Raw genomic sequence first — 23,158 nt, 5'->3', positions numbered from 1 at the left:
GATGTACCTTCTAACCATTTGGGTGTACCAAGAAAAATTATAAATTTTCATCTCAGTCGCCCGACCGTCATATCACTATTTACGGAAACTACTAACTCTCCTCCAGTTCCTTAAACTCCTTCTCTAGGGTCAGCTCCAATATTTAAAATTGACCTCCTGAACTACCTTAGTAATAACAAGTGTTATTATTACACCTACTATACATTCAATTGATAACTCATCAACAAACTGAAAGATTTATATCTTATCGGTTGTTAAGAGCATCCACTTCCATAATTGTTTTCACCAGACGGAACTTGATATAAAGTATGAATCACCACTTCTATCTATCTAAACCGTCTCGTAATCCATTCTATTCGTATGAACTAAAGTCCTACCAGTTCGAAATAGACAAGAACTAAGCTGACCTAACTTATTAGTCAACCAATATCGCATCCAGAATCACCCTTGTACGAAGTCAGCAATCCCTCAACTAAATCCGTGGAAAATGCTCTCTCATTTCCACTTCAATATAGGGAATAAATGTAAATGATCTAGTGATCTCTGATGGTCCATCTCGACTATCTAATAAAAATTACAATGGGAGACAAAATCACTATGTCCCCCTTCCTACCTGTCCTCCAAACGTCTATTTTATACCGTGAAGCATCATGTTTCCACTAGGATAAATAAAGAACTAAGAGTTGTGAAACTCAGTCCTTGCATCCTCCATCCAATTTGTCTGCAGAAAGTACCATTAATCCGGTACCATCAGCTTTCGTCTGTACCCATTGTTTAAATTGGAGCATTTTCAAAAGCGAATTCTACAACTAAATCTATCCACCACTGATCTGTGATAAACTTACTGATATTGAAAGTCAATCGGTAATTCCATTTATCAATAGTCAACTATGACTTTAACTCAACAAAAGTCAACAAACTACAACATTTCCATACATACCATGCACCTTATCTTTATATAAGTGTTTGGTCTCACCATCTTGTCTTTGACACACCCTGTTTCTTTAAGATAAGTTAATGACAATCCAACTTCTTTGTCTAACTTCAAAATAATATGATATCTTTCCATCCTCTACATAAGTCATCAATTTCCTAGCAACAGCTAATTATTGCAAATTGTGACTAAAATATAATTCCATATTATTTATGGAAATGAAAAGACTTAGTTTCCTCCTCTATGTGCAATACCGGCAAATTCCTCCTAATGGCACACCCTTGTGAATAAATTATTCATTAAGAATTTACTGATGAATATTTATTCAGTCTCCTATCCTCACTCGGTGTCATTCCAATAAGTACTTAATCCAGTACTAAATCCTCCTTCCGACTTGGTAACAACTTCTGAAATTTTCAAGAAGATGTTCAGCAAATCTAGCACCTCTGATATATCATCATGGCGTTACAGTGATCTTTATTTACCACTACCTCATGCATACTGAAACATTAACAACCACCAATATCATGACGTTGTAATATGATACGAATCCATACCTAACATAAAGTCACTACAACATATTAGGGTTTTACCAGCGCTCTTTAAAAGAGCGTTGGTATAGGTGCAATCGTACCAGCGCTTTTTTAAAGAGCGCTAGTATAGGTGTAATCATAGCAGCGCTTTTTAAAGAGCGCTAGTATAGGTGCAATCGTACCAGCGCTCTTTTAAAAAGCGCTGGTACAGGTGAACTAACACCAGCGCTCTTAGTAGAAGCGCTGGTATAGGGCTAATAGTGTGAAATTTAATGCGGGAAAAATTGGCGCTTTAACATTATTTCACTTTTTTTATTTTTTTTATTTTCCATTTATTTCTTCTAACCTTATCTCATCCGAGCCCTAGGTTTCTCTTCAGCCTCCTATTTGCCAGATCTCTATTCTCGGTCTTAACTCTGAACATGCCCTCTCTCCTTCTCTCTGCAACTCCCTAATCGCCTCCATCTCTATTCTCATTCTCAACCTATTGCACCACAGCCACCACCATCACTCCACCCCATATCCTTACACCACCACTGAAGCCAACCCCTCTCTCTTTGTTCGAGCTCTCTGCTATGGGTTTTTCGGCTAGATCTCTGGCCAAACCTCGGCCTCTCGCTCTAGATCTCATTTCTTCTCCATCGGCTTCGTCTCCGGCCGACCCTCAGCCAAGGAGATAACATTCTCATCTCGCCGCCATCCACCGCTGCAATTTTCGGTCATCTTCTCCGGAGAATCTCAGGCCGTCATCTCATCGTTCTCAAGTTGGTCTCTCTCTCGAATTTTTCTCTTCATTCCTTTGCTCTTCTCTCTATCTTTCGGGTAAACATCTTTCCCCTGTCATTCATATAAATATATAAATGAGTTCATGTTTGAAAATTTCTGAAGAAAGGGTTAATTAAACTGTTTTGGAGATTTTTGGAATTTTATTTTGAAATGGGAATTCGGGATTTTAGTTATGTGAGATTTTATATATGTTTTGCCATGTTACAAATATTGTGAAGCATGAAACTGTGATAATGAAGACTGTGGAAAAATTGAGAAATCACTGTGAACCTGTATTTGATCATTGGGACTGCGATTTTAAGAATGCTTTGATTTATATTCTGTGAGGATGGTTAGTGATGATGGGCTGTGTTTGAAAATTATTTCTGAAAATTTTGTCAAGGGTTGTGTCCCTAACTTTGGAGATTTGAAGTTCCAAATTTATCTGTGTTGTCATAAATAATTTTTGTGAAGCATGCTCTATGTTTTGATATATATTTCTATGTTTAGAGTTTCAAATTTTTGTGGAGGCTATAACCTTGATAACTCTTTTATATATAGCTTGATGTGATAGGCAGTTATTATCTAAACTCCTAAATCTACAAGTTCTTATATATAGCTTGTTATGTGTGTTTAAATTGGCCACCAAATTTACTGACTAATAATTACTATTTTTTTGGCAAAAAGCTTCGAGTCATTAGTCCTTAGTGTTTGATGCCATCTACACACTAAAATGGACCAGACTCATGCAAGAAGCACAAGAATCAGGAGCCAGTGTGTTATTGGGCTGAAGTTGTTCATTTATCAAGCAATTTTACATTGTGAAATGTTCACTGGCCGGCTTTCCCGGTAAAACGAAGCCAACAAGCTGTTTAATCTGCAAGTTCTTAATTTTGGTACTTCACAGGTCTTTGTTCTTTTACTTTCTCGTTATATATCATTATTTCATTTTTACTATTGCAGCACCAAAAGCATTGATTGAGGAACTATGGCAAGAAACATATAAGGAGGAACTGTTTGGTTGATCTCTTTTTGCAATTCAGTTCAATTTATGATTATGCTATTTATATGTTTTTCTGTTGTTCAATGAATTTTCGCATCATTTATGAATAAACCTAAAGCACAGCAGCAGGAAAGAACCAACCACGATAGCCTATTAATGCATTTTTGTGTCGCATGTTTTAGTAAAGATTGTATTTCAGATGAAGGTTCATGTTTTACTCTTTAATACAAATTGTTCAGCAAACACCTCAATGAATGCTATAGCTTTCCTCGCCAAGCCAGAAAGAGTTTTGAGTATATAAACATCATGCTACTTGCAAACACTGTGTGTATGTGTGTGTGTGTGTGTGAGAGAGAGAGAGAGAGAGAAATTTAGTGGGATGAATGGATAAGGTTTTAGACATTGGGCTAAGACTTGCAAGCCAGTAGGTACCACTGTGTGAGAAACTATAACAGTTCCTTGTTGGACTCTATTTCATAGGAATGTCAACACAAATCAATCGGTTTTTATATCATTACTCAATTTCTTTTGGTGTTGCATTTTACCGGAACATGTTTGACATCTATAAAACATTTTAGAAAACCCAGGTTAGATTTCCAAAGTTGAAATTAGATGAACCCCAAGTTCTCCACTAGAACTTGCCTTGTTTGTCTAATATAACCTGGTAAGAGATATCAACTCAAATCCAAATGAAAAAAAATAGAGTAGAGTAGAAATGAGGTTTGCAATGTTAGAGTGAAAAATTTGCAATTATTTTATGGTAAATATCTCTCCCTAAATGTCCTAGAAGATTATTTATTTATTTTCTTATATTACTTTTATTTAAAATAAAAATATGTATATTCAAAACAAATTAATATTAGACTTGTTATCCTATTAATAAAATAAAGATAGTTTATATAAAAATAATAATATAATCTTGTAACCTTCTTAATTTATAACCTTGTAACCAAGTTCTTAATTTAGCTAAATTTGCAAGTTCTTAATTTACTTTTTTATATATAGCTTGATGACGCATATGGTTTGGATGAATTCTGTGCCTTTTTCAATATCTTGAACTTCTGATTATTCCCTGCTTATAGAAATTGGCATCTTCAACAGTTAATAAATTTTTTTGTCGGTTTGTTGTTTCTGCGCCTGCTGGAGCAACTTGGGGCACAAGTTCTCTACACAATCTTCGCTACTTTTTGCTTGATAGCTGTGGTTTTTGTGTAGAGGAATGTAATGGAAACGAAAGAAAAATCACTCTAGAAATTGAGATTGTACTTCTGCCCGTTGATTAGAGGTAATTTTTCTAATAATGTCCCTCATGTATATTTGTTTTACCAATCTTTGAATGAAGCTATCAGATGGTTTGGCAAAAACATGTCATATTAATTCAATTTCTTTATCCAGGTGTACATTGTAAGGGCGAACAGTTCTGAAAAAGAAGTGTTTTTGGAGAAGTTTGAAGATAAAGTTGACGCTAGAACAAAGAAAGTTTGAAGATGGGGTCGTGGTTGAGTTTACTATTTTTGTGAAAAATTCTTTTCATTTTGTGTATAGTTCTTTTGTAAAAACTTGGTGTTCAGTACAACATTATCTATTAGTAGACATGCAATTTGGATGTTATTTTCATATTTGACAGGTTAATTGGTAGACATTTGGATGATAATTGTTTATATATATAAACATGTATTATAAATGGGTTTCTTTAGGAAAAGAAAAAAAACAAACCAAAACCACCACCAAATAAATAAATGGTAATCACCAGCGCTCTTTAAGGAACGCTGGTGGGTTTTTTTTAAAAAAAAAAAAAAAAAAAAAAAAAATTGTGACCCTTTACCAGTGCTTTTTCAAAAAGCGCTGGTAAATACCTTATGCCAGCGCTTTTCTAGAAGCGTTGGTAAAGGGTCTTTACTAGCACTTTTCTAAAAGCGCTCGTAAAGCCCTACCGACACTGGATTTACCAGTGCTTTTTCAGAAGCACTGGTAATTGAATTACCAGCATTTTTTAAGGCTTTTACCAGCGTTTTTGAGCGCTGGTAAAAGCTGAAACTGTTGTAGTGAGTATATTAAACTAATCGTTCTAGATTGTTTGACTCGTAGTGATGATTTAATCTCATCCCAAAACACACCATAATGACACATATTCAGGTCCAATATATTGACTAGATTTATGTGTATTTACCAAATCTTACGACTGTACGCTCACAAATCTAGTGTAAATAGCGCTATTACTCCATATTATTAAAACAATAATTGGTTGATCACACACTTATGTCCCCAACTAAACCACATACCAAATCCCGAGTAATTAACAAAAATAAAAATAAAACACATATGATAAACACAATAAAACAAAATATACTCTTACTTAGGACATCGTTCTTTTTATTAAAGAAAGTCTCATTTGAAATCAACCTTACTAGATTGTTTCAAAATTTCCTTTTATAGTTTCGTAAATAATCATCCAATTTCGAAACATATCCTTTAAAATATCGCTTAAAAACACAAATGTTTGCCTAAGCAAATACCAAGAGCTTAACCCTCATCCTTCTTATATGTTGAATGTAAACTATCTAACTTGGCTTTTAAAGCGAATTAGAACATCACAACATAATACCAATGCCCTCTTGTATGTGATTTAAAAATTATGTATTTCATTCTGATAAGAACACATCCGATCCCCAAACTCCTGAACAATACTTCTTATATACCTCTTTTAGAGATGATAAGAAAGCTTAATTATTTGTAGATTAATCAACCCTAATTCTACTAATAACATTCGTTATACTATTATCAATTCGGATCACCTCGCGCGATCAATCATCTTCAAGATTTAGTACCCTCTGTATTGGATACACATAAATCTCCTCCATTAGGATCCTCTTCGGCTCCTACTCCTCACTTGTCTCCTTTTTGAGATCAACTGAAGTCGTGTTGGCCCCGATATGTGGTGACCTATCACGCACACCTAAATCCTTCCTTGACTTATACTTTTAAAGTAACGCCAAACGAACCTAAACCATCGATCCTTAACTCTGCCTTCTAGCAACGAAATCGATAACGTACTCATTTACTCCTTTGGGTCTTTATTGCTTTCGCCTTGAACCCATCATTTTCCTAGTGCCAACCATTCAATGACTATATAATATAATTGTCATCAGCTCCGCCTAACAAACTGTAAATAGAGTACAACGAATCCTAATATGGGCTCTAAGTTTTAAGAGACGCAACGCGGAAGTCACATAACGAAAGACACTCATAAGGACACTTGAACCTGGAGTGCTCTGATACCAACTGTGATACCCCCGAATTTTTGAATGCGGGTTGGCCAGGCCCACGCCCGAATACTCGAGGATATCAAAACAAATTGATAATAAACGAACATAGAGTACAAAAGAATAAAGAAGAATAAATAAAATGCTGACAAGAAACTAAAATGATAATCTAATAATAAACCTCAAAATATATTTTCATTAATTAATAAACTCTTCTGATACAACTGATCCTCCAAAATACAACTCGGGAATCCATACTGTGTGGACCCCTAGAAAATCTAAACTAAACAAATGACAGCAATAACTGTTTAAATCAGGAAACTAGATCATAAAGGAACTCCTATGTAGTATCGGAAGAATGAAGTAGACTAATCCCCGCTCAGCATGAACAATCTCTACTCCTGACGAACACCTAAAAAATAATAGTGGGTCAGGCCCACAAACAAGTTCTACTCTATTACAGTCCAAGCAAAAATCTGATACACGCATACATCCTAGTCAATCCAACAATAACTAGTAGTCCGTATATATATACATACACACACGAAAGGAACCTCACTAAACTATAGGGTTGTCTCAACCTGAATAGTAGGCAACATGTAAAACGCACATATAATGGGCATGAGTACCTAGACCTACCAGGGTACACAACTACACTATATCTAGCTACACATCCTTGGCGATATACGCACCCTAACCACTGATCCTGAGACTCATACTCATATCATGGCACCATACTTATATATATATAATCTAGTAACTATCCTATTCAGTATAAATTAATCCTCCATAAGTCATTTAACTTGTTCAGCTAACCTGACTTGAATATAAGTAGGACTTAACATTTTAGTTAATCAATTCCCTTATATAATAAATTAATCCTCCATAAGTTATTCAACTTGTTCAGCTGACCTGACTTGAATATAAGTAGGACTTAACATTTTAGTTAATTCATTCCCTTATATAAAATAGGTAGGACTTAACTGATAAGTTAATTCGTCCCTAGAATGCTACCGTCCCATATCGGTGCATTAAACCACACAATCCAACAATTGATATAACGATTAAGAAAATACATCAAACAATCCAGAAATAACTATGATAATATGATATCAAGTTATCACAAAATATGAATGACTTATTATTTATTTAAGTTTTCTATATTATATGTCCTACACAAACTGAATCTTATACATGATAATATTTTATTATACCGTCAAATAAGTATTTTCCATATCCAATTCATCCTACACATTTAATCTTAATTGCTAAAACATTTTAAAAGATTAAATCCATTCGTTTGTTTAAAACATTCAAATAGAAAGCATCATTATGATTGAGTCTATTTAAATTTATTTAAACCCAAACCTAGTTTCTATTTAATGTTCAGGAATCCTAGACATGTTTCTACGTTCTATCATTCTACATATATGAAAAATACATAATGTAAACATATAAAAATTTACACCGGAAATCAAATCAAAATCATGCATTTATCAATTCATAACACAAGAACAGATATGAACCAGTTTCATAAAACTTATGTTCTAATCCAATTAAATATGCATAATTATTTAATTTTATGTATTTAATAAATCCTGGAATTTCCTAGGCATACACAGAAACACAAATCAAAGGCCTTAAACTTTCAGATCGAAAGCTAAACTTCTTCTTCCTCGATCTTCTCTCTACAGGATTTTTTTTCCTCCTTCCTTCATTTTCTTCCTTCCCTCTCTAACTCTCTCTCTAGAATATATCATGTGAATATTTCTAACCCCCTTTTACAACCTATAGCTATATATTTATAGGCTAAATAAAATAACCCTAATCATTTTCCCAATCCAAGTCAACTTAAAAAAAATAAATATTAAAATATTAAAAAGTTAAGTAAAATGTGTTACGTATATAATTTATGTATATCTTTATTAAATAAATAAATTATACACATCCCATTATTTATTAATTGATTATCCAATAATACTTAAGTTATCATAATATTGTAAAGTAACTTAAAATATAAAACGTATCAAATCTATGTATATTTTTATTATTTAAATATAAAACATATACATCAGATTAAATATTACTACCCAAGTTACCATAAAATTAATTAATAAATTACTTTTCCTTTTATATATATTAAAAAGGTAAATAAAATATGTTACGTATATAATTTATGTATATGTTTATTAAATAAATAAATTATACACATTCCATTATTTATTAATGGATTATCCAATATTACTTAATTACCATAATATTATAAAGCAACTTAAAATATAACACGTATCAAATCTATGTATATTTTTATTATTTAAATATAAAACATATACATCAGATTAAATATTACTACTTAAGTTACTATAAAAGTAATTAATAAATTACTTTCCTTTTTATATATGTATATAATATATATCTATATATATACATACACAACTATTCATGGGTAATAATCCATACACATCCAATCTACTATCCAAGTAATCCATGAGACCCAATTGGTTGCCCATTACTACTAACCATAACCATAAAAGAAAAATAAATTAAAATAATAAAAAAAGGGAAACATTTAATTTACAATTAATCAAAACACCATTTAAACACATAATCTAATTAAACAATTAACACATAGACAAATACAAATAATACATAGACACATAATCAAATAATCAAGTAATACCTAATTCAATTAAACACATAAGCAATTAGTTAAATAATCAATTAAATAATTAAAAATATAATTAAAACAAATAAATAAATACCGAGACTATCCTTTTAAAATTAGGGGTATTACATTTATATATATATATATATATATATATATATATATATATATCATTATATTTTACAATCAACCCATATAATATATAATATAAATTATATATATTTTTTGGTAGTCCTAATAAAGTCCTGATAGAGTCCAGCTTCTCATTTGTGCTCAATTGATTCTACTTTTAGACTTGACTTTGATGTATTTTTTTACTAGTTGCAGTGATCATGACCTTCCTTTCCATTTGCTCGTGAATAACTAATTCAGATTGAACAACAATAGATGTTGATCTTGTTGGTAGAGGAGAATGGTAGCACTTATTTGCTGATTGTACTATAGAAATGGCGGCTTTTAGAAACCAAAAACCAAATTGCGGGATCAATGTGGCGTCGTATGTAGCCAATGCTAGATGAAGTCATTTCTCTCGTACCAGTGTTTTGTGTTGGTAATGTAAAATTGAACTTAATGATTGTACATGACACACATCTCATATACATCATTCTCTCTATTTTAATTTAACCTAGTCAAGCACCTCTACTGTTCTATTTAAACCTGTGATGTGGTATTTGTGCAATTTTATTAAGAGTACTTGAAGAGTAATTCACCTCCAACTCGTATTTAGTTGTTTGTTAATATCTCAAAAATTAAATAAATAAAAGAGTGATGTGCACTTTCCTTTATTTTTTCTTAGTTCAAAAAAACTATTTTCAACCAAACTGATTTTTAAACTACAAAAACTGAAAACAGTTTTATGTTGTAATTCTCTGAAAACTGTTTTTGAAAGCTGAAAACTAAAAACTCTTAATCGAGTATACAAATATAAATCTATAAGACCCTTTAACATAAATTTTCCTGGCATTACCATGAAGCATCTCATGTACTTGGCATGGTATACAAATCTATAAGACCCTTTAACATCCACATAAAGAAAGAATTAATGTATAAACCTAGAAATAATTAGTAGTAGAATAAAAAATAGAAATTATCCTAAACATACAAATTATATTTTATGATTAATTTTCATCATCTTTATCTGAAATGCAACTTTTGAGGACAACCAAGTAGTAACTTCCTCAGCAGAGGTATCATAAGGCCAATGATGGCTATTTGAAGAAGTTCTGAGCTGCTAAAGCCTACAGAGAATGTTCCAGTACCCTTGTTATTTAACTTGAAAAGGGTAGTCAACTTTGAAAACCATCCAATAGGGATCACGGACTTAAAATGAGATTCAACGGTAAGACTTCCATGATTGTCCACGAGAGAGAGCCCCAAAATTGCCCGTGAGCAACCTACTGGGTGATATTCATCCCTCAGAGTTACCAGTGAGCAACGTACTGGATGATATTCATCCCTCAAGGTGGCCTCAAAACTGCTACCATAAGTAACACCACCTTTACCAGCTACTACAACCCCACACAACACCAATTGGAGTTGTTTCTTAACAAGCAATTTGTCCTCAACTTTCATTCCAGTTGTTATGCCATCACCAAGCAAAGTAACTGAAGTACCAAAACTTGTTTTGTTTTTTCTGTGATTAATAAGTCTCGTGTTACTAATGAGAGTAGCATAAAAAGAGCTTACTGTCCTATTAAAAGTCCCTGTTTTAAAATGTAAAGAAGTTTCTTTCCCTTCCACATGCTTTGCTTTACTAGCTATTTCCACGCAGCCTCCGCAGCCTCCGAATCTGTTCTTCTCCTTCAAAAATATGCCCAAAAAACTTATAGGTATACTGTTTTTAACTTCACAGAATTTACCTATGAAAAACGAGTTGTAACCAAACTCATGATCCTTGGGTAATACAATACTTTCAGCTGGCCTCATAAACCAATAGCTGAAGGTATTAGAAGGAAAACGATTCGGGTAAGTTGGATGCTGAGAATCGAAAGTAATAGGAAATTCATCCTCCTTCTCATATGGCAAGGAGTAACACATTTTTTTCCTTTCAAGTAGAACTGCTTCTTCAGGAATAGTTTTTCTCGGTATTTCAGTTCATCAAAATAAGCCGCCTTCAGGCCTGTTGTGAGATTTGCTACCTGGGCCTTTGTTAGAACCTTAATTGGTGGCAAATCATCGTAGTTATCTGATTCACCATCCGAATCTGATGATAAGTAATCATCTGCTGCGGGAAAATTAAGAAAATGATGGAGTTGGGGACACAACTAGGGGATTGATTGGAAAAGGGAGGAAAAAAGGAAATTCAAAGGAATCGGTGCTAAAATAATCGAATTCATGATCTGCATCATCCCCACTGCCTGGCAATTTTTTTCTGTACAACATAAGACTTTTGAGTGACAAACATATCATAACTACTACTAGCACCCCCGAGATGGAGATGGTGATGATCAGGTGGAGCCAATTCCATGGCATGGGGTCAGAACCACAGTGGTCTTGTACCATAGCTGCGATCCCAATATTCTAGTGATTGTACGCAACAGTGGTATGTCCCCATAATCGTCATTCTTAATTGGCATGTCCAATCTATCAACATAAAGAACAATGTGAGGGGGTGTTTTTTTTTTATAAACCTCTTAATCGAGTGGAGGGTTTTCTCATTCCGGTGTTAATTTGAACAATTCGACAAAGGTACAAGTGTAAGATTATTTATTTAATTGTAGCCCACATGATTTGGACATGTGACATATTACTTGGTGGTTAAGTAAATAGATATCAATTAATATTATTTATTTATGTTCAACTTATAATTACCTTTTTGGTAATTACTTATTGGAGAAGTGTTTTCCTTTCTTATTTCTTACTTTGATGGAAAGTAGAATTATGTTACTAATAGGAAAACTGGTCATTTCTCTTCCTTTATAAAAGTGCATATACTCTATCAATTATGTACAATAAATGATACAACACGTAAAAGTTTTATGTGTGTAAAAGGCCAAGAGAGAAAAACCAGTTTCCACCTTTGCCTGTTGATCAGAGTTGCAGATTCGTTCGTGGTTAAAGGATCTAGACGTTGGATTTAATCTCAACAAGGTTTGATATCATGAATCGAGGTATTTATATCTAACCATTTATTTATGCATTATAAATATGTGAAAATCATGAGGTATGTGATTTATTTATTTTAGGAATTTGAATTTCTAGAATAATTTGTGAGTTTAGAAATTTAATCTAATATTATTAGACATGCAAATAACTTGTTGTTTTATACCCAAACATATATACATGATGGATAGTCGATTTTAGATTAATTCAATTATGATCTTTAAGTCCGAAAAATAAAATAATATGTTTTATTTTGTATATAAAATAAAAATATATTTTCTATGAAATTTCGGACTATTAAGTTTTTGAGATCGAAGTTGCTTAAACCTCAATCGACATTTATGAGTATATGTGTATAATGTTTAATGGGTAAATTAATATTTAATTAGTTAGTAGCTAATTTAATATTCATATTATGTGAGGGTTAGTAGTTACCAAAGTGACCTAATCATAATGGTCGATGAATATTAATTTTAGTAGTAAATATAACTTAATGATGAATTAATTTTTGTCTAATTTAATATTCATATTATGTGAAGATTGTTAGTTATCAAAGTGGCCTAATCATAATGATTGATGAATATTAATTTTTGTACTAGACATAATTAATCATAAATTAGTTACTATCAAGTTTAATATTCATATTATGTAAAGGTTAGTAGCTACCAAAGTGGTCTAACCATAATGGTTGATGAATATTAATTTTTGTAGTAAACATAATTGCAATATTTCATGAATTATGATGCTTATTATTTTTTGTGATATTTATGAATATTGAGTTTATTTAATTATGAGAAATAATTCTCCAAAGGGAATTGATTTTCAAGTAATTAAATGAAAGTCAAGAGATTGCATGTATTTTTTAATTAGGTAGATATAGGATATCCAAAGGTAACATATCTGTTTAATTAAATAATACATCACCAATGCAGGTATACATATAAATACAAATAAGTATCATTATTAGTATTTTATAATTGCCACCCAAAGGGGTACTATAGTTATACATTGTATTTATATTTTAAAGTTATATATACGTGTTGTTAACTCAAAGCATTATTATTGTGAGCATTTTATCTTATTATGTTTGTTTTATTATATCTCTTAATGTGCATACTACATCTATTTTGATTCTCAATAGGACTAACTTCTTATAATGGAATGTGTAAGTTAAGTTCAAAATTTAGATGTGTTAAATCTTGATTTAGCATTTTAAATTGAGAAACTTACTGTTATTACTGATAAAGACAGTGAGGGAGAAAAGATTCTCTATAAAGTTTGGGAGAGATCGAACAGATTAAGTATTATAGTTATGTGAATAATTTTTTCCCATAGTGATAGTGCTAAGGAATATTTTGACTAGAAGACTATTTTCGTATTATAGATAAATATCTAAAACGAAAATTATTAATTTATATCACTACTATGCAATTTTGTTGGTACTCTTACCGTGTATGGGTATGTTTTTTTTTTACTATTTTATTTATTTTTAGATGACTAATGTTGCTGCAAAATTGAGAACCTTATGTATGATTGTGAATGGGAATTTTTTTATTCAATTTATTCTCAATTTTTTGTCTATTCAGTATGGGTCATTTAGAGAATTAACACTATTAAGACAAGTGAAAAGTGATTTAATTGACCATTATGTTAATTTAGGAGTATACAAGACTTAAGTAGCAAGGTAATCATTATGTTTATCTGATGACTCAAGATGTAATACCCCGTAATTAATTAAAGAGTTTAGTGTATTTAAATTCAATTATGTGTGGATTCCGGTACCTATTATTGTGCATGCTTCATTGTTATATTAAGTTCATTTAATGGTGCATGTAAATTAATTGTGTATGTTAAAATAGTAAATTTATTCATTTATTTGTGCATGTATTATTATAATTAATTTTATTTGTTGATTATGTTTAATTAAGCAATATTAGTTAATTAGAATATTATATTTGTGTTATAAAGTATTATGATGATATAATATATTATTTTGTAATAACAATAATAATAATTATATTAGTTTAATAATAATAATAATAATAATATAATAATAATAATAATAAAAGTTTATTAATAATAATATTAGTAATAATAATAATAATAGTTATACTAATAATAATAATAGTATTTAAACCAATGTCATGATGAAATTAGAGATTAGGATAGGATTGCATCAATGCTTATGGGTGGAATTGAAGCCTTATGGTTGGGAGGATGGATAGTTGATGAAAAAAATAGGATATTTGTAATATTTATATTATATATTTTGTATATAAATTAACTAGCTTGCCTTAGAAGAAAATAAAGGGAGTTAGAAGCAAGGTATAAATTCTAGAGAGCTATTTTATAAGAGTGAAAGGAAAAGAGAAAGAGAAAGAAGCTTGGACCGGTGTAGGTAATTTTACCCGACTACGCGCAGACCGGCGGATTTATTTTAAATCCAAAAAGGCAAGTTATTATCTACTTTTCCCCTTTGAATTAATAAATTAATTGTTTAGCTTATTTTTATGCATAGAGCCAAGGGTTGGAGGTTAATAAATTATTAATTTTATTTTATTAAATTAATGGAATTTTAATTATATAGGATGGTATATATTTATTTAATGTCCTATGAAATTAAAAATGGCTAAAAATAATTAAATAGGACTTTAGGGATTTTTCTAAAATTTTCTAGATTTTTCCGGGCATTTTCTGCAATTTCCGGCGACCTTCCGGCGAGTTTTCCGGTCGCCGGCAATGGGGGAGACGACCGGAGTGATCCGGTGTGATGCGGCGCACCATAGGAGGGTATGCGCGCGCATCTGGACCATTAAATAGCAGCGATTGATCCGGTGCACCGCGGTCCATGTTATCGCGGTACACCCGGATCAGGGAACGTTGGATGGAGGAGATGCAGGTGGATTGATCCGGTGTGGCGCGCATGTAGGAAAGCTGATGCAGCCAACCAACCGGAGGACGCCGCGTCAGCAAGGCACCCTTAGTGCGCGCGTGGCAGCGCGTGGGACTCTCCAGACGCGCGTGGGAGCGCGTGCGGGCGCGTGCCTGATGCCAGACTCGCGTGGAGGCGCGTGGGAGAGTGGGAAAGCTTGGCTGCGCGTGGGGAGGCTCTGGGAGGCGCGTGAAGGCGCGTGTGGGGTCCCTACAGCTGCTGGAAATTACCAGAATACCCCTAGGGCCTGTTTTGTAAATTCCAGAACCTTAAACTTGGATTTTTAGGTACTGAGTTGGTATTTACGGGTTTAACGGGCCACGAAATTATTATTTTTATACCCGTTACTTATTCTTATGGCCGATTAATCTTTTCTAAGCATTTATTGGCTCGTTCTCAGTACGGATACTAATGTGGTTTATTTAACGACATTGGTAAATATAAATAGTGTTATTATCGTATTAAATGGTATCAAACATTACTGCTAAATTAAATAAGGCCATGGTTTTAGTCAGATAAATTATCCATGATATCTTATGGGATGTTTATACTGTTAATCGTATATAAATCATGATTATCATGCTGTGTGCATTTCAGGGAATAAATGGACTGTTTATTATGTCGCATTTATATTATATGGATGTGTTGCCATATAGAACCATGTGAGCTGACTAATAAGTTTAGACTCATTTATACCTTATGCATTCGTTGCGATAGACAGATGTGTGGCTGTCGGGGTATGTGGTTTAATATTATTGGCATGTGTTGCCTAATTGACATACTCGGTATATTTATTAATATTATCGGCATGTGTTGCCTAAATTGACATTCTCGGTATATTTCTTAATATTGTTGGCATGTGTTGCCTAAATTATATGCTCCGTATATTCATCAGTACTTTGCGAGGTGTTATCACTGTGTAGTTCGTTATAGTCTGTGTTGTCAGTACCGTGCACCATGTATAATAGCTGATTTCCCGGGTAGGGAAAGGCGACACTTAACCACCTAGTGTGAGTCTAAGTGATCACCGTCTATTCTGGTTGAGGTCATGTTATACATCGGATAGTTCCCGTAGGATGTATACAGATATAGTACTCATCCGATTCATAATGATTAATTTATTTGATTCTCTGATTTGGGTCATAGTAGAGAGGACTTGCTCGTGGGGTTGACCCACCATTGTTGTTATTTCAGGATACGGTCAGTATCCGTTTCAAGGCTGAGGTTAGCAGTGTGGGACCATCATCCGAACTCATCTACTCTTACGATCCAGTGCAGGGTAGAAGTTTTATGTAATACTTCAGTTTCAGTTTTTATTTACTTTTGACGTTGAACTCTCAGGGTTATATTTAGGGATCCTTGACATAGGATTTCCAAGTTGTAATGAAGTACGGTATTTAAATAAAGTATGGATGGATGTTGTATTATTTAATGTTTCTTTCCTGTCTAAATTCTTTTATTTCCATCATTTTGTATTCCATGCTTGTATATTGCCAATTGTTTTTGATATCCCCCGTTTTTCGTGTATAAGCCTGATCAACTTATGCGTGGAACATGTGGGGGTGTCACAGTTGGTATCAGAGCATTCCAGGTTCGAGTGTCTTAGGGATCTGTGATTACTATACTTCCGCGTTGTGTATTCTGATAATTAGAGCCTAAGTATTAGGGTTCTTTGTATTCTTTTAGTCGGTCCATTATAATGTACTGACGTTAGATTTTTCTGAATTTAAAAGAAGGATGTCTCGGCGTGGGACAAGGAATGCGAACCGTCATCGCAGTATTTCCCCAACTCAAAATGAGAATCAGGAATTTTCTCCTCAAGTTGCTGATATCATTGCACGAGCTGTGGCAGCAGGAGTTGCATCTGCTCTACGAAACCAGCAACCTCCTCCGATAGTACCTGTTCCTGAACCAGTGGCACAGCCAATGTCATGGGACAAAGTTCGTCACTCGTTCATCCGGGGAAATCCACCGACATTTGCAGGGTCCACAGATGTCCTGTTAGCATATCAGTGGAAACAGGAGAGCGAGCGTCATCTTCGGATGGTAATCTGTACCGAAGTGCAGAAATAGATGCTGGCTACGTTTATGCTGATAGACAATGCATTGCAGTGGTGGGAGTCTATTACTACTGTCGATGAGAGGACCAGATTGACGTATGCTGAATTTCAGACTCGCTTTGACGACAAGTATTTTCCTATGTCAGTAAGATCAGCGATGAAGACTGAATTTCTGGATCTGCAACAGGAAGATATGACGGTGGCTGAGTATGAACAGAAGTTCATTAATTTGTCATTATTTGCACCAGAGGAGGTCAATACGGAAGAAAAGAAGCGAGACCGCTTTGTGAAGGGGTTGATATGGCCGATTAAAGTGGTGATCTTAGGTAGTCCGGCATATACTACTTATATCCAGGTGGTTAATGCCGCCTTACAGCACTGCCAGATGAGGAGTGATTACCGGAAGTCCAAGGGAGATAAGCGGACTAACCGAGACTACCAGACAGTGGAGAAAGGAAGCAGCAGTGGTGCCAAGTCCAATGATCGGGGCAGATTTCAAGGACATCAACCTTGGAAGAAAAACAAAGGAAACCCAGATGTGCAGAGGGATGGAGTCCCAAATCAGGGTAGACAAGGTGGGATACCTCAGACCGGACAGGAACAGTGGTCGGGAAGTCAACAGAGGAGGCAGGCAGGTCCTTTTATGGGACGTTGTTATCACTGTAGAGAGATTGGGCATCCGGCCAAGATGTGTCCCAAAGCTAAGCAGGGACAGTATGGGCAGCCGAGACCTAATCAGCCGTTACCTCTACCGGCCCCACCGATGCCACGTGGGCAAGTTCAGAATTTTTCGGCACTTCCAGCACCACCATTTCCTCCGGGACAACCTCCACAGCAGTTGCATCATGGCAGAGTTTATAACTTCATGCCATATAATGCGCAGGCTCCTCAGGCTATTGAGGGTATGTTTTCTATACATGGTAGAACTGCTCGTATACTGTTTGATACTGGTGCATCACATTCTTTTGTGTCTAGATCTTTTGTTATCTTATCTGGTATGACGACTCAGTTATGTGACCAACCTCTTAATATTTATACACCATTGGGAGTTGGCGCAATTTTACGAGAGCATAGCGGTGATATCCTTATAGATATGGGCCGGCTTCGATTTCTTGCAAATTTGATAGTATTAGATATGCATTCGTATGATGTTATACTTGGGATGGACTGGTTATCTCAGTACCATGCTCAGGTTAACTGTTACGAAAAGTCTATTGTATTTTCTATACCAGGACAGGAGATGTATCTTCTTGTTGTACCACAACCTGATAGAGGGCCTAGCATTTATTTATTCGTTCTTGAGGAGGACTCACAGGAAGCGACTGCGGTATCTCTTGACAGCATCCCGGTAGTACAGGAATTCCAGGATGTATTTCAGGAAATTCCAGGCTTGCCACCGAGTCGAGAGATAGATTTCGTTATTGATTTAGCTCCAGGCACTACGCCTATTGCTAAGGCACCGTATAGAATGGCACCAGTAGAGATGCGAGAGTTGAAGGATCAAATTCAGCAGCTGCTCAGCCAGGGATTTATTCGTAGGAGTACTTCACCATGGGGAGCACCAGTACTGTTTGTAAAGAAGAAGGATGGATCTCTTCGTCTTTGTATTGATTACAGAGAACTAAACAAGGTTACTATTCGCAACAAGTACCCGTTGCCCAGAATTGATGACCTGTTTGATCAGTTGAAGGGAGCTACTTACTTCTCAAAGATCGATTTGAGGTCTGGTTATCATCAGCTACGAGTCAGAGAACAAGATGTTCCAAAGACAGCATTTCTCACAAGGTACGGATCTTATGAGTTTCGTGTTATGCCTTTCGGTTTGACGAACGCTCCAGCTGTCTTTATGGACTTGATGAATAGAGTATTCAGAGAATACTTAGATCAGTTTGTCATTGTTTTCATTGATGATATTCTGGTTTACTCTAAGTCGGAGAAGGACCATGCCAGACATTTACGCACAGTATTGCAGACACTTCGAGAACATCAGTTGTTTGCGAAGTTCGAGAAGTGTGAATTTTGGCAGAAAGAGGTCAAATTTCTGGGACATGTAGTGTCAGAAGAAGGGTTAGCAGTAGATCCAGCCAAGGTTGCGGCCGTTATGGAGTGGGGACAGCCTACCTCACCGACAGACATTCGCAGTTTTCTGGGATTGGCGGGGTATTATCGCCGGTTGTAATACCCCTAATTTTTGAAAGGATAGTCTCGGTAATTTGTTTAATTGTTTTCTGTTTATTAATTATTTTTGGTTCATTAATTTGTTTAATTGTTTTCTGTTCAGTGTTATTTGAATTAATTAGTTAGTTTATTTGTTTTCTTTGGGTTAATTAATTATTTGCATTCTTTACATTAATTGGAATTTTTATTTGTTTCTTTAATTGAATTAGTAGTTAACTTGGAATTTTTATTGTTAAATTAGTAATTACATGTTTTAATTTGTGACTAGGTAAAAAAAAGTGTGGTTAGGGTTTTAGTTCTGTTTAGGTTAAGGAGCCGACAAGGTTTATAACCTAGGTTGAGTTTATGGGCCTCGTTTCAGACTGTAGGTATAATTGGACTTAGGGTTTTGGTTGCCTATAAATATATAAGATAAGTCTGCTTAGGGAATAAAATAATACAACCAAAACACGTCTGTGGAATTAGAAACGAGGAACAGAGGAAGTTGCAGTAGGAGTCGCCGGCGAGTGTAGACGACAACGTAGAGATTTTAACAAAAATCTCACAAGGCAAGTTCTAACCTTACTCTCTCCCTTATACTCGTGTTCTTTGCATACTCAATGGTTCCAGGATGAATTACATGTTTAAAAATAAAACAAACGTTATCTGTTTCATGCTTGGAGTGTAACTGAAACTGAATTTGGTTTAAAACTTGTAAACTGTTTAACTTTGAACTGTCTTATGTAATTCATGGTTTAATCCATATTAGTAGCATAATAAGGACTGAGTTAAGGACTGGAATCTTCTAGGATTAAGTGAACCTCTCTGTAAACCTCTACTGTGAATTGTCGGAGGCGTAAACGGCGACCGGAGAGGAGAACACGAAGAAGAGGAGGGGGAGAGCCGGCTCCTATTGGATTGGAGCCGGCTCCCCTTGGACTGGAGGCGGCTCCAATGGTCTAGGAGCCGGCTCCAGGGCCATTGGAGGCGGCTCCAATATTCTGGAGCCGGCTCCCGGTTGTTTATGCGTGAGTTTTGATTCTGTGGGTTGTTTTTCCAAATTTTTTCCAGTGATTAAGCTTCCTAGTGATTGTTTTAATGTGTTTATTGGTGACTGAATACTGTAATGGGTGATTTAGGAGTGGTCTAGGGTAAACATAAATATGCAAAGACCAGATTATATAAAATTGGACACAAAGCGTTAACCATTAGGATTACATGGAGTTAATTACGAAGGTCTTGTAGACTGTGTAGATTTGGAGTTTCTAATTTCTTAATTATATTAGAAATTTTCTGTGAGAGCTTGTCCACTCGAATTATATGTTCATGACAATAGAAACTATGCTAAAAATTTATATTTCACTGAAAATTAGTTGATGATTAAATTTAACGGTTGGTGCGGAAAGTTGTTGGACAGGAAACTATAAGTATAATAGATTACTTATATTTATTCTGCATGCTATGGATGTGAGTGGGAAAATATCTATTTAGGCTCTGTTAATTCTATGGAAACTGGGAATAGGTAAAGAAAGCCCTGTATGATCAAATTATGGATTCTGAATTGGCTTACTTAAGCATGTTTGTTAATCTGTTCTAACATGTTTAGTTTGGACTGTTGGTATTGACATTTATATGGTCATTATTTTGTCAACTGTGCATGTAAATAAGCATGTTGATTATCTATTTCAATATGCATAGTAAGGAGTAGTTGACATTGATATTTATATTTTCAATGTGAATCAATTATTGGTATTTTTAAGAATGGTTGCTAATGCATTCTATTATGTTTAGTATGGAATTGTTGGTATTGTTGTTATAATTATCGATGCTTTATCAACTATTGGACGGATGGGATTGTATGTACCGGTATGGGACGGTGACATACTGGGTTGGATTAGCTCAAATTGCTAAGTCCTACCTATTTTGGAGTAAGGGCACGGGTTATAAACTACAATCCTCCTTATATATATAAGTCGGTACGGTTGACTACGCCGAGTGACTTACTGGATTTCTGGTGGATGGATAGAAACGGAGTTTAGATATATTTTTATGTTACCGTGTCATGAGCTTGAGTCTCAGGGTCGACGGTTAGGGTGCGTATATGCAGTTGGATGTGTAGCTGACTGTGAAGGTTGAGGTATACCCTGTTTAGGTTTAGGTACTCATACCCACTCAGGTGCGTATTGTGTGATGCCTTCTATCCAGGTTGAGACCCCCTTCATGGCCTAGCGAGAGTCCAGTAGTGTGGATATATTTATGTACGGATTATTAGTTATTGTTGAACTATTTAGTATGTACATGCGTATCGAGTCTCTGCTTGGATTGTAGTAGGTTAGAACTTGTTCGTGGGCCTGACCCACTCCTATTTTTCAGGTGTACGTCAGTTCCAGGCTTGAGCTTGTTCGTGCAGAGCAGAGACGATCTTCCATTCTACCGAAGATGTAGGGTTTCTTTCCAGATCTTGGATTTGGGTTTTATCTTTTATTTTACTTTCATTTAGTGTGAGACTTTTATTAGGGGTCCACTAGAGATGGATTCCCGAGTTGTTCAAATTATGGATATTTGGTTTATCAAATTTAAGTATTTAATTATTTAAGGATTATCTTTTAGTTTCTTTTCAGCTTTAAACTTTCATTTCTTAATTCATTTTGTATTCTGTGGTCGCTATAAAATATTAATTGTTTGATACTCCCTCGGGTTTGGGCCTGGGCCTGATCAACCCGTGTCTCGGATCCGAGGGGTATCACACCGGTTCATCCAGGGATTTTCCAAAATTGCGGGTCCACTTACTCATCTGACTAAGAAGAATGTACCATTTGTATGGGATGATTCTTGTCAGGCTGCTTTTGCTGAATTGAAGAGTAAGTTAACTTCTGCACCTGTCTTAGCCACACCTCAGAGTGGAATCGAGTATTTAGTATTTACCGACGCTTCTCTGAAGGGTTTGGGTTGTGTGTTGATGCAAGACGAGCGACCAGTTTCTTATGGGTCTAGGAAGCTTAAGCCTCATGAGCTTAATTACCCGACTCACGACCTAGAGCTCGCCGCAGTGGTTTTTGCCTTGCGTATTTGGAGACATTATCTTTTGGGGGAGACTTTTCGATTGTTTAGCGATCATAAGAGTCTACAGTATTTGTTCACACAGAGGGAACTGAATATGAGACAGCGCAGATGGTTGGAATTCGTGAAAGACTATCACTTCTCTATTCAGTATCATCCAGGGAAAGCGAATGTTGTAGCAGACGCACTCAGTCGCCGACCCTATGTCAGCCTTTCAGCTTTGTTTACAACAGAGTGGGATGCTTTGAAGACGGTTGATGAGTTAGCAGACGCTTTTATGGCATGTGCGGTAGTAACTCCTTCTATCATTCATCAGGTCATTCAAGCGCAACTCTCAGATCAACAGTGTATTGATCGGGTTTCGGAGTTAGCCTCCGGAGATGTTCCTTTTTATTCTATAGGGACTGATGGAGGATTGAGGTACAAGGGACGTTTAATTGTGCCTTCAGCTGATAATTTGAGAAATGTTGTGATGAGAGAGACACACACTTCTCAGTTCTCTGTACATCCAGGGGGAGACAAGATGTATCAGGACATGAAACGCCAGTTTTGGTGGGCCGGCATGAAAAGAGATATAGCTATCTTTGTCTCTAAATGTAGTACCTGTCAGATGATTAAGATTGATCATCAGAGACCGCCAGGATCGTTACAGCCACTTCCCATACCAGAATGGAAATGGGAAAG

The 23,158-nt window shown here is 35.0% G+C and overlaps 2 long non-coding RNA genes across 2 annotated transcripts; both read left to right on the top strand.

Annotated features, from left to right (window-relative positions):
* Positions 1 to 1,700: 1,700 nt before the first annotated feature.
* Positions 1,701 to 4,846, top strand: LOC132271178 (uncharacterized). Its single transcript, XR_009469660.1, has 3 exons — positions 1,701 to 2,289; positions 2,920 to 4,520; positions 4,631 to 4,846. It is a non-coding gene; the product is annotated as an uncharacterized LOC132271178 (long non-coding RNA).
* Positions 4,847 to 20,094: 15,248 nt separating this feature from the next.
* LOC132271177 (uncharacterized) lies at positions 20,095 to 22,023 on the top strand. The gene is made up of 2 exons (XR_009469659.1): positions 20,095 to 20,442; positions 21,788 to 22,023. It is a non-coding gene; the product is annotated as an uncharacterized LOC132271177 (long non-coding RNA).
* The last annotated feature ends 1,135 nt before the right edge of the window (positions 22,024 to 23,158 follow it).

This window comes from Cornus florida, unplaced genomic scaffold (genome assembly GCF_030987335.1).
Source record: "Cornus florida cultivar Cherokee Brave unplaced genomic scaffold, ASM3098733v1 CherokeeBrave_3.0.0_Hap2_Chr08, whole genome shotgun sequence".
In the NCBI taxonomy this organism is placed as follows: Eukaryota; Viridiplantae; Streptophyta; class Magnoliopsida; order Cornales; family Cornaceae; genus Cornus; species Cornus florida.
The sequence above is the reverse complement of the archived record's forward strand: the minus strand, read 5'-3'. Positions and strand labels throughout refer to the sequence as shown.